Here is a 12,677-nt window from a genome sequence, read left to right as displayed (position 1 = left end):
AAATGCACTATCATTCCCGTTTTGCTTTAATTTCGATAAACGGATTGTTTTCAATAAGATTGACCGCAAATAACCGTATTCGGTTTTACTCCAAATCATCTTCTTCCATGAATTTACAGAAAAAAAGTTCTATAGATCGGTGTTTGGACCAACTTTGGTTAAACAAGACGGTTCTATGTTTCGCATACAACTTCAAAAAATAGTTTACATGTAGTTTCCATGATCGCATGACGTGCTACATCATTTTACCCCAATTTTCCCACAAACATAATTTTATTTTAAATTCAGATTTACAATTCCGAATCAGATCCAATAAGACTTCATCCCAATTTACGTAATAATCGGGACTTCGTGAATCGAATTATGACGTAAAAAAAGTTTACGTTATTTGCAATTTTCAACATAAAAAAAGTTTCCCCTATGTATGTATTATTGGATATGTATAATATAATGAATAACTATGGAACAAAAATTATTAGTATTTGCAAGAAAAGGATGTTCTAGGTCGTATAAATATACAAGATGGCGACTTCCGGTTCATCGATATTCGTGACAAACCATCAGAATATGGGTATTTATGGAACGGGATTGATGAGTACATATCGGTAAACGATGTTTGAGGTGATTCTGAATTCCAAGATGGCGACTTACTGTTTATTGATATTTCTTAAAAACCCTTACAATATGGGTATTCTCAAAACGGGTTTGATGAGTAGATGTAGGAATTATAGTCGGATGAGTAGAAAAAAGATTAAAATATCAAGACTGTTGAAACTGCTGAACAGGTACCATGACGAAGTGAAATTCTGGATATAAAAACCTGGAGCAGATGACTATGCTATCTTGAAATCCAAAACCACTTCAAACATCGTTTTCGTACAAGTACTCATCAAACCCGTTCCAAAAATGTCCATATTATAAAAGTTTTCATGAAACATCAATAAACCGGAAGTCATTCAGTAAAAATCATTCAAGCGAAGAGGTTGTGTTTCGATTGTACTGGCTCGTGAGTTAACGGCTGCTACCGAGACAATTCTAAGCTTCAGGTAGTTAAACTGCCCATAGCAAACGCAATATTCGGGGCGTTTCCCGACTGGAAAGCTAGCAACGAAGGCCATCCCGTTCATACGCACAGAGGTGTAGAGACACAGAGGTGCGAGAGCAAAGAAGTGACGAGTCACAGAGGTGCCATCGCATAAAGGTGCGAAGACGAAGGGGTGCAAAGGCACAGAGGTGCTAAAGCAACCCAGTGCTGATCTACCAGGTACCAGAATTTGTACGCTGCGTAGGATCAAAAGAGACGGCATATATCGCGAGGTGCTACACTGCAAGCATCGCATTTGATCGCCACCAAGAGCAAAAGCACTGTACCTGGGGTCAGGTACAGCAAGTGCAGTGGTGTTCACAACGACGGCAGAGCAACTGAGATAGCAGTAAACGACAGAAGACTGCCAATTGGAAACAGCAAAAGACTGCCAATTGGAAATCGTTGGAAGAGCTTCACGTCGTTCTTCACGATAAAGGAACAGAGACATCAGCTACAAGGTAGATTTAATTTAATTTATTTTTTATTTCTTATATCTGAAATTTTACTAAACATAAGTTTTTATTTTGGTATTATTAATTTACAAAAAAAATTTAATGTAATGGATGATCTCATGGAAGATCATCCGAATCCGATTCCGGATACTAGTAAAAGTTTAAATACTCCGAGGGCTAAACATTATCCACAGGGTACCACTGGGCCATGGATAGTCTATCTTCGAAAAAAAGAAAAGATTTTAAACTTGATGCAAATTACAAAGGATTTGACATCACATTTCTCTGAAGTTAAAGAAATCTGTAAGGTTAATAGAGATAAAATTCGAGTTGTAGTTAACGACTTGAAACAGGCAAACGATATTGTAACCTGTAAATTATTTGCTATTGAATATCGAGTTTACATTCCATCGAAGGAGGTAGAAATTGACGGTGTTGTGACTGAAGCAAGTCTGACAGCAGATGATTTACTTAAAAATGGAGTTGGCCGTTTTAAAAACTCCATGCTTGAGGGAGTTAAGATACTCGAGTGCAAACAATTGTACTCAGCATCTATTGTCGATGGAAAAAAGTCTTATCGTCCCTCAGATTCGTTTCGCGTAACATTTGCCGGATCTGCATTGCCTAGCCATGTCTATATCGATAAAATTCGTCTTCCTGTTCGGCTTTTCGTACCGCATGTTATGAATTGCACGAACTGTAAAAAATTCGGACATACAGCTACTTACTGTAGTAATAAGTCCAAATGTATCAAATGTCAAGGGCCTCATAAGGATAATCTTTGCGATAAAGATGTTGAAAAATGTGTTTATTGTGGGGAAAGCCCTCATGATGATCTTTCAGTGTGCGCTGCATTTAAGCTGCGTAAAGACAAAATGAAGCTTTCTTTAAAAGCACGGTCTAAGCGCACATATGCAGAAATGCTCAAAACGGTCATACATGTCTCCCCTTTGGAAACCGAAAACGGTTTTTCAAATCTTGCGGAGCCAGAGGAATCTGACTCTGACGGAAATAGTGAAGATACCTCGTTTGTCACTCCTCAAGGGTCTGTTAAGAGGAGATTAACAAACCACAAAATACCAAAAAAGACACCTAAAATTATACCTTCAAAAAAAGATCCCCGTGTTAAAGCTAAAAAGCCAAATTTAAAACCAAAAACTGTGCCTCCTGGTTTGTCAAATTCACAAACCAATCCAGGAACTAGCTCAAGAAAAGACAATAATCCAGTGGGCTCCATTTCACATTCACCAACAGGATTACTGAAATTTTCGGAAATTGTAGAATGGATTTTCGCTGCATTCAATATTTCTGAACCTCTAAAGACCATCATAACAGCATTCCTTCCAATAGCTAGAACTTTTTTGAAACAGTTATCAGCTCAATGGCCAGCTCTTTCAGGTTTTGTATCATTTGATGGATAATTTATCATCCGCCGCAAATGATTCAATCACTGTCCTGCAGTGGAATTGTCGAAGCATCATGCCAAAACTTGATTCATTTAAAGTTTTGTTGCATAGTCAAAAATGTGATGTATTTGCTTTGTGCGAAACATGGCTTACATCAAACATAGCCTTAAATTTTAATGACTTTAACATTATACGTCTCGACAGAGACTCCCCGTATGGTGGAGTGCTTTTAGGAATTAAGAAATGTTATTCCTTTTATAGATTAAACATTCCTTCGACTTCTAGTATAGAAGTTGTTGCTTGTCAAATAAACATCAAAGGAAAGGACATTTGCATTGCTTCGGTATATATTCCTCCAAGAGCTCAAGTTGGACAACGACAGCTTAATGAAATTGTCGAAGCCCTTCCTGCTCCACGTTTGATTTTAGGAGATTTCAATTCGCACGGAATGATGTGGGGTTCCGTTTACAATGATAGCAGATCATCTCTAATATATAATATTTGCGACAATTTTAGCATGACGGTACTAAATATGGGTAGCATGACACGGATCCCAAGACCTCCTGCACGTCCAAGTGCATTAGATTTATCTCTTTGTTCGACTTCAATTCGACTAGATTGCACCTGGAAAGTATTTCCTGATTTACATGGTAGCGATCATTTACCAATCATCATCTCAATTAGCAGTAACAAAGGCATTGCTAATTCAGTTAATATTCCATATGATTTGACAAAAAATATTGACTGGATTAAATACCAAAGTAATATTTCAAGTGTCTTAACTTCAATGGAAGAGCTTCCCCCACTTGAAGAATATGACTTCCTCGTTTGTTCGATTCTGGAGGCCGCAGAACAAGCCCAAACCAAACGATTTCTTGGTCCATCGTCTAACAGAAGACCTCCAAATCCTTGGTGGGACAAAGAGTGCTCAGATGCTAAACACGCGAAACAAAATGCTTTCAAGACGTTTTTAAAACGAGGAGGAGGAACTCCTCAGAATTTTGAAAAATTCTTGGTTTTAGAAACCAAGTACAAGAACATACTTCGGGTTAAGAAATGCAGCTATTGGAGACATTTTGTGGAAGGTTTGTCAAGAGAAACCTCAATGAGCACTCTTTGGAATACGGCCAGACGAATGAGGAATCGTAACGTAGGAAATGAGAGTGAGGAGTACTCGAATCGATGGATATTTGATTTTGCGAGGAAAGTTTGTCCAGATTCCGTTCCTACGCATAGCATTGTTAGGGAGTCTTCTTCAAATGATGATTCCATTGATAGCCCCTTTTCAATGATGGAATTTTCCATAGCACTCATGTCTTGTAACAATAACGCTCCTGGATTGGACAGAATTAAATTCAACTTGGTGAAGAATCTGCCCGACCTCGCAAAAAGACGTTTGTTGGAATTGTTCAACAAGTTTCTTGAGCAAAATATTGTTCCACCTGACTGGAGACAAGTGAAAGTTATCGCCATTCAAAAGCCGGGGAAACCAGCTTCCAATCACAACTCATATAGACCCATTGCGATGTTGTCCTGCATCAGAAAATTGTTCGAAAAAATTATTCTACGACGTCTCGACACTTGGGTCGAGACGAACGGTTTGTTGTCAGATACTCAGTTTGGCTTCCGTAGAAATAAAGGGACGAATGATTGCCTTGCATTACTTTCGTCTGACATCCAAATTGCCTTCGCTCAAAAGCAACAAATGGCATCTGTATTTTTAGACATTAAAGGAGCATTTGATTCAGTTTCCATTGATGTTCTTTCAGACAAGCTCCACCAACATGGACTCCCAGCGGTTATAAATAATTATTTGCACAACCTTTTGTCAGAGAAACGCATGCATTTTTCACATGGCGATTTGGCAACAATCAGAATTAGCTACATGGGTCTCCCGCAAGGCTCATGCCTCAGTCCGCTCCTCTATAATTTTTACGTGAATGACATTGACAGCTGTCTAGTAACCCCATGTACACTAAGACAATTGGCAGATGATGGCGTGGTTTCAGTTACTGGATCCAAAGCTATTGATCTGCAAAAACCATTGCAAGATACCTTAGATAAATTGTCCGTTTGGGCTGTTCATCTTGGTATCGAATTCTCTGCGGAGAAAACAGAGCTGGTCGTCTTTTCAAAAAAGCATGATCCCGCGCAACTTCAGCTTCATATGATGGGAAGAATAATCGAACAGGTTTTGACTTTCAAATACCTCGGGGTGTGGTTTGATTCCAAATGCACGTGGGGAGGACACATTAGGTATCTGATAACGAAATGCCAACAAAGAGTAAATTTTCTTCGAACAATAACAGGGTCTTGGTGGGGTGCTCATCCGCAAGATCTAATAAAATTGTATCAGACAACGATACTTTCAGTGATGGAATATGGATGCGTTTGTTTTCGTTCCGCTGCAAATTCTCATATTATCAAACTTGAGCGAATTCAGTACCGTTGTTTGCGAATTGCTTTAGGCTGCATGCATTCGACACATACAATGAGTCTTGAAGTTCTGGCGGGAGTTCTTCCATTAAAAGATCGATTTTGGGAGCTTTCATCACGCCTGCTAATAAGATGTGATGTGCTGAATCCCATGGTAATTAATAATTTCGAACGACTAGTCGAGCTTCGATCTCAAACAAAATTCATGACAGTATATTTTAACCATATGTCACAGGAAATCAACCCTTCAAGATATATTCCTATCCGTGTCAGCCTCCTAAATGTACCTGACTCAACTTTATTTTTCGACACATCCATGCAGCGCGAAGTGCGTGGAATCCCGGACCACCTACGCTCTATGGAAATCCCAAAAATATTTTCAAGTAAGTTCAGGCATATTAACTCTGAGAAAATGTTTTACACGGACGGATCGCGAATGGAAGAAGCGACAGGGTTTGGTATGTTCAACAATAATGTTTCGGCCTCATTCAAGCTTCAAGAACCTGCATCTGTTTATATAGCAGAGTTAGCAGCAGTTCATTATAGCTTGAATGTAATCGTCACATTATCTCCAAACCATTATTTCCTCTTCACAGATAGTCTGAGTGCAATTGAAGCCATTCGCTCAAACGCTGCTGGCAAAAATGAACCGTTTTTCTTGGGTAAAATAAAACAGTGTCTGAACGACATATTGAATAATAATTATCTAATCACAATAGTTTGGGTTCCGGCTCATTGCTCCATTCCAGGCAATGAAAGAGCCGATATTTTAGCCAAACGTGGTGCTATTGAGGGTGAAATTTATGAGAGACCGATTGCTTTCAACGAATTCTATAGCGCGTCTCGCCAAAGAACACTTGCCAGCTGGCAAGCTTCTTGGGATAAAGATGATCTGGGTCGGTGGATGCACTCAATTATTCCTAAAATATCGACAAAGGCATGGTTCAGGGGACTGGATGTGAGTAGAGATTTCATTCGTGTGATGTCCAGACTCATGTCCAATCACTACACGTTAGATGCACATCTCCTTCGAATTGGACTTTCCGAGACTAATCATTGTGCTTGCGGCGAAGGTTACCGCGATATTGACCATGTTGTTTGGACATGCGTGAAGTTTCGTGATGTCAGATCTCAACTAATAAATTCCTTGCGTACCCAAGGTAGACTATCCAATGTCCCAGTTCGCGACATTCTTGCTTGTCGTGACCTTCCATACATGAAACTTCTTTATCATTTCATTAAATCCATTGGAGTTCCAATTTAAATTTTATTTTATGTTAAACTGTTTTCTCTTCCATGAGTTCAACCAATAGCCAACTATTGGATATTGAATATAAGTGGTGAACTGATACAAACAATCCTGAAATAGTTATAAGATCATGTACAAAATAAATGTATTTTATTTAATGTAATTAAAATAGCAACTCGCTTGATAAAAACAGTGTTTAGATTAACTAATGAGTACCAACATACTAATATGATATTCGAAATGTATTAGGTTTAAACTACTATGTATTGTGGATGCCACGGCGAAGAAAAACTTATGTATATTGCCTATGAAATAAACGTATTTATGAAAAAAAAAAAAAAAAATAAACCGGAAGTCGCCATCTTGGAACTCAGAACCACCTCAAACATCGTTTTCCGACATCTACTCATCAAACTCGTTCCAAAAATACCCGTATTGTAATAATTTCCATGGAATATAAATGAGCGGGAAATGATTTTTATTGTATACGAAAACCTCTTTTTACGAAGTAGGTTCGTAAAAAAAGTTTACGTTATTTGGGATTCTGTTCGTAATAAGAGGTAACGTAATAATTTTTTACTTAAACGGAGGTTTGGGTGTACTGTTTTGCCATAATTTATTCCATAAATTGAATTTCTGATACAAATACAATTTATAAAACAAATGTAGGTAAAAGGGGTTAAACGGGCTACTACTGTCACTCCCATTAGGTGTATTTGGTTCACTGAAGTTTTCTTTGTAATATGGACCAGTATTGATAGTTCGTATTGGATCTACTTCTGGATTTTAGATTAATATCCATCAAAAGACGCATTCAAATAATAAATTCGGGTAAAACGATATACAAAGATTCGTACGATATTCTATTTGGAATCTACTTTTTACAGCTTTCTCCGTAATATCAATCGAATTTAATTACCCGCAATTAGCCCTTTTTTCGGTATGTGAAAAAAAGTTTAACCAGAGCTGCGACTTATGAAATAAAGTAAAATCCAGAAATGCGACTTATGAAATAAACAAGTAGAACGGTATAACAAGATTCGTGAGGTCATTGAATTCATTTGTAATCTTATTTTTAGGCCTTCTTCCGTAATATCAATCGATTTTAATCAACGGCTATTAGCCTCCTATAGGAATACGAAAAAACATTTAACCAAACATACGATTTATGAAATAAATTGGGGTAAAACGGGTTAAACAGGCTACTACTGTCACGTTCCATGTAATCAATTTTATCACAAATGTTTTGTACGTAATATGAACCAATATTAATAGATCGTATTGGATCTGCTTTTGGATTCTACTTCATATTTCAACAGAATATTACAACTAGAAAAGAAATGGGGTTAAACAGTACAACGAGTTTGCTGCTGTCATTAAAAATATATGCAATTGATTTGTTAGAATTTTTGCTTTCTCATATAGAAAGGTTATGCAATCATTGTGAAAATCGACTTGTGAACCAAAGCCCGGAGGGCCGAGCGTCATATACCATTCGACTCAGTTCGTCGCATACGCAAAATGTGTGTGTATGTGTTTGTGCGTATGCGTGTATGTAACGTTTTTGCCTTTTTCATATAGAAAGGTTATGCAATCACTTGTAAAACCGACTAGTGAAACTGTCATATACCATTCGACTCAGTTCATCGAGCTGAGCAATGTCTGTGTGTGTATGTATGTGTGTGTGTGTATGTGTCAAATAATCTCACTAGGTTTTCTCGGAAATGGCTATACCGATTTTGACAAACTTAGATTCAAATGCAAGGTCTCGTGGTCCCATACGGAATTCCTGATTTTCATCCGGATCCGACTTCCGGTTCCGGAGTTATAGGGTAATCAGGAATCAGAACAAATTGGCTCAAATGGCACGTTCCCCTTTATGTTTGGAGATTTGTGTCTTGCCATCAATTTATTTTTAGCATCATTTTCCCGATATATAAGAGGAAAGGATTGAAGGGAAATGGTGAGGTTTGGACTAGGATGGGGAAAATTGACGACACAAAAACACAAAAAAGCAGAAGTAAATTCTGCACCCCTAAGGGATGCTGAACAATCTGCTGGGGATCACATTTAGTGGAAGCAGAAGTAAATTCTGAACCAGTCTGCTGTAAAACCTATTTAGGTTTGTTACTATGTGCGTTCTTTCTGATGAACGATGCACAGTTAATAAAACCTCAAACCCCCGAGAGGATTTAGAGAATTTACAAAAGCGACACCATTCTGCACTCCCGGAAGAATGCAGAACGATTCGCAGTATGTACGAGCAGAAGTAAATTCGGTACCCCATTAAGGATGCCAAACAATCTGCAAAACCCTATTTAAGGTGAATAGAGTAAGGATTTATTCACTACAAGAAGAACAATGAACCCTTCTGACTATAGCTCCTTATCACATTGGGTGAGAAACGAGAGAATATCCTTTTGTTGGCATGTTTGGATGCAGCCCAAGAACGAATCTTGTGCTTTATCCAACTAGTTGAAAGTGGTAAAGCTGGTTCCGGACCATCGAAATCATTCGTTGCACCAGCTCTAGCCAACTCATCATTGCCGATTGTATTCCACACAGAATCGCGTAGATTTCTGCTTCGAACACAGTACAGTATTAACCAAGTGAATGAGACTGCTCTAGCCTCATTTCACGACAGTAGACACCAGCACGACCATTCAACAGAGAACCGTCCGTATAACAAACTTCATCAAGTTGTCGTTCCAAATAACCAGACAACCATTCCTCACGAAGAGGATAGCTCACATTGAATGTTTCGAAAGGAAAACTGCATGTGAGAGCTAGGTCACTAGGAGCAAGTAAATACTCATCCCAGGTAACCATTTGAGACCACAAGCGAGTGTGGCTAGTAGCATAGTCTATAGGGTTACTGTTCCAAAACCCTGTAACCTTAAGACGGTATGCACAAGATAATGCTTCTTGTTTTAGGAACACATGTAGTGGTTTAATGCACAGTAGCGCCTCTAGCGCATCAGTAGGAGTTGTCGTGAATGCTCCTGTCATCGCTATTAGGACCATCCTTTGGAGATGATTTAGCTTTGACTAAACTGTCGCAACTTCTCCTTTCTGCCACCATACAAGACATCCGTATGCTAAAATTGGTCTAACTATAGTTGTGTAGATCCAATGATTTTCCAAAAGCTCATCTACATTGGTCGAAATCCATGCAAGCTCTTTTAATCCTGAAGTCAATGTGAGCAGACCAATTCAGTTTTGAATCAAGAATAACTCACTTAAACTGGCGGAACAGAAACCGTAAAAAATGTTATAAACTGGACTCTAAACCGTTATTCTCAATCTTAGGGTCAATTGAAAGGTCTTATGGTCCTACCAAAAATTACTGCATATTTTCGGATACGACAAACATTTAAATCGTAATTTAGAGTGCGTACTAGTAGAGTTTGTATATCATGTTAGTTGGTGGCCGTACGAACCGACTTTGATTATACCGGTTCTTGGGTTCCGGTGCCGGAAGTGCATATAATAGTGAACCCACTTCGTTTTCTTAAGGATGACTTACGCAATCAAAGCTTTGTTTTATTCTTTATGTTACAATAGTTAATGCACAAACAATCTCTAACCAATAGCAAAGACATCATATTAACAAGATATCCAGCTCTCATATTTCCCGAACAAATCATTGGCAACATCCTTTTTTGCGAGCATGTCGCCCCCAGACGAGCCCGCATCGAATCTTATACATAGAAGTAGGGGAGAAAAATGTCAAATTCGTGCGCGCCAAAATAGCAGGGTTGCGCACCCATACAATTGACATGATATGTTGAATGTGATGCCGTGCGATGGCGTTGCTGAACTGAAGATTGACTTCGCTCCAAGCTGACAGGGTCTGCCAATAGTTAATGCACAAAGCACTAACTATGCACAAACAATGCACTAACTTTACTCGGAGATGGCTGAACCGATTTTCACAGACTTAGATTCAAATGAATGGTCTTGTGGTCCCATACAAAATTCCTGAATATTATTTGGATCCGACTTCCGGTTCCGGAGTTATGGGATAAAATGTGCAAAGTAATGAAAATATGTGCTCTAACGTTACTCATAGAAGGCGCGACCGATTTTTACAAACTTTGGTTCAAATCAAAGATCCTGTGGTTCCATACGTAATTTCTGAATTTCATCCGGAACCGACTTCCGGTTTCGGAAATATAGGGTAAAGTGTGTTAAAAATGTTATACCATCACTGAAAAGGGCGAAAAACCGTAATAATTTTTCTAAATCGACCTCAAATCTTCTCCAATTGATAGTTTTTATCGATAGACGGTCGAACAAACCGATTTTGGTTATTCTTTTATGAATCGAAGAAAATTATTCTGAAGAATACCACAGTAATATATGTATGATAGTATGATTGATATGAGAAAGGCATCATTACACCACTAGGTGGATGAAAACAGGTTTTTACATCAGAAACATTCTATTCACTCTTCTGCAAGTATTTCGATTTTATGTTACATAGTTAAGCTTGAATACAATACAGTACAAAATAATGAGCTTGAGGTAAAACGAACATGATAGCGTTTTGCGCAATCCTTCTATTTACGTGAAATCGATTTTACTGACCATTTTACACCAAGTGCTTCATGGTCAACTGTATCATGCCTCCTAAAAAATTGTCACGTTTTTGATCCATTTCCCCACTGTATGGAATGTATGGATTTGACAGCAGTTGGGGTCGAAGATAGATTTGAATTGAAAAATTATTCTACTTTTTTCAACTCTAATGCATTGATTTAATGTAGCAATTCAATTTCTATGCATTGTTATCGATAATGTTTGATTGCAATAAAATATAGTATTAAATATGTACAGGGTCCGCGATCTAACTATTTTTTTGAACTAGCGGTTATTTCGACATTGGCAACCTTAACGTCACTTCTGATTTGACAGAAACTTAGTTTTATCCTTTCGCTGAACGAAAAGTGCAGTTTTACTTTGAAAATCATGGTAATGTTGCGGAATGTGTGCGAAAATTATGTATGAAAATGGGAAGAAAAGAAGCGCCGTCAGCTCCGTATGTGCGTTTTCTTTTGAAAAGATTGAGAGAAACTGGCACTATTATTGACAAACCAACGCGTGATAAGCCAAAAACAGTGCGCACAACCGAAAATATCGCTACTGTTGCCGAGAGTGTGCGTGAGACGCCAGGAACATCAGTGAAGCGTCGAACTCAACAATTGAACATTTCGGGGACATCGCTGAGACGAATTTTGCATAAAGACCTTGGTATGACACCGTACAAAGTTCAATTGATTCAGGAGTTGAAGCCACGAGACCATCCGATGCGTTATCGCTTCGCCAACTGGGCTTGCGATCAGCTTGAAGAAGACGCCGATTTTTGTCAAAAAATCATCTTCTCGGATGAAGCACATTTTCATCTCGGCGGGTATGTTAATAAGCAAAATTGTCGCATCTGGGGGACGGCAAACCCGCACGTTATCATGGAGAAGCCGATGCATCCTCAGCGAGTGACGGTTTGGTGTGGATTTTGGTCTGGCGGCATCATTGGGTCATTTTTCTTCGAAAATGAGACAGCCGCCACAATCAATGGCGAGTGCTACCGCGCCATGGTTAGCAGCGATTGGTTCTTCCCGTTACTTGAAGAGAAAGACTTGGAAACCATTTAGTTCCAACAAGACGGCGTTCCGTTACACACACAGCCTTCGAAGATCGAATTATCAGTCGAAATTCGGATGTCGTTTGGCCGCCTTGGAGCTGTGATTTGACGCCGTTAGTCTATTATCTTTGGGGGGCTATCAAAGATAAGTGTTATGTGGACAAGCCAGAGATAATTCAAGCCTTGAAGGACAACATTCGTGCAGTCATAGCTGAAATAAAGCTGCATACAATCGAACATGTACTAAAAAACTGGACCGACCGTATGGCGTACTGCAAGGCCAGCCGAGGCAGCCATTTGAATGAAATTATATTCCACAATTAACCGAAGGATTGTACTTTAATATGAAAAAAAATTTTTTTGTTTGTGCTTCTACATTAACGATGTTCTACTAAAGTTGTAA

This window comes from Malaya genurostris, chromosome 2 (genome assembly GCF_030247185.1).
Source record: "Malaya genurostris strain Urasoe2022 chromosome 2, Malgen_1.1, whole genome shotgun sequence".
In the NCBI taxonomy this organism is placed as follows: domain Eukaryota; kingdom Metazoa; phylum Arthropoda; class Insecta; order Diptera; family Culicidae; genus Malaya; species Malaya genurostris.
This window is presented reverse-complemented; position numbering follows the sequence as displayed.